Below are 780 nucleotides of genomic sequence, written 5' to 3' on the forward strand. Positions count from 1 at the left end.
CTTGAAGTCTAGATGGTAGAAAACCTGATTAGCTCTGAATAGGCAACTTGGGTGAATTTCCATATTTAAAGACTAGGATAGTAGAAAGTTTGAGTGATTCTTTAGAAACTGAATAGAAGGCTATATGAGATAGTAGAGTGATAAGATTTGGGTTTTCCTCAGTCCCACAGTGATAGAGACTTTGCAGAAACAGCCATTTGTTTTTTATTAATCAGCCAGTTGTCAAATCACTTTTGACTTCAAGAGGAATTTCTCACCCTGGTGCAGTACTTGTTTGTTAGGGCCTGGTAACCCCTTATGAGGCTGAGGCAATCCAATTGTAAGCTGAAGGTTAGTCAGAATATTTTGATATTACAATTATACAAAAAAGGACATAACATAAGTTAGTGTGGAGGTCTGATTTTTCAGAGCACTTCCATCTCTATCCGGAATATGTCAGTCGATAGAGGTTGCATAGCTTGTGTCAGACTCCTTTCTCTAAAATTGCATCTAGGAAACTCCTAATTGATTCTAAATCTCCTTTATTTGTTAATTTTCTTTTCTTTGATGGCCTAAATCTACTATCCTTTTCTTCAATATATCTTTTGTCATATTTATTATACTATTTGAATATAATAAACCTAAAAATAAGAGTTTAAAATGTACCTGTTTTTGAGTGAAAGACTATTTTTGTGAGCTATTCAGAAAATGGATTATTATCCTTTTAGATTAGTTTGTGGGACAAGTAAAACAATTAAGTAGACATTTGGTGACTTAAAACACTATCACTTTAATCTCATA

This window comes from Condylura cristata, unplaced genomic scaffold (genome assembly GCF_000260355.1).
Source record: "Condylura cristata isolate star-nosed mole 26May11 unplaced genomic scaffold, ConCri1.0 scaffold00008, whole genome shotgun sequence".
Classification (NCBI taxonomy): domain Eukaryota; kingdom Metazoa; phylum Chordata; class Mammalia; order Eulipotyphla; family Talpidae; genus Condylura; species Condylura cristata.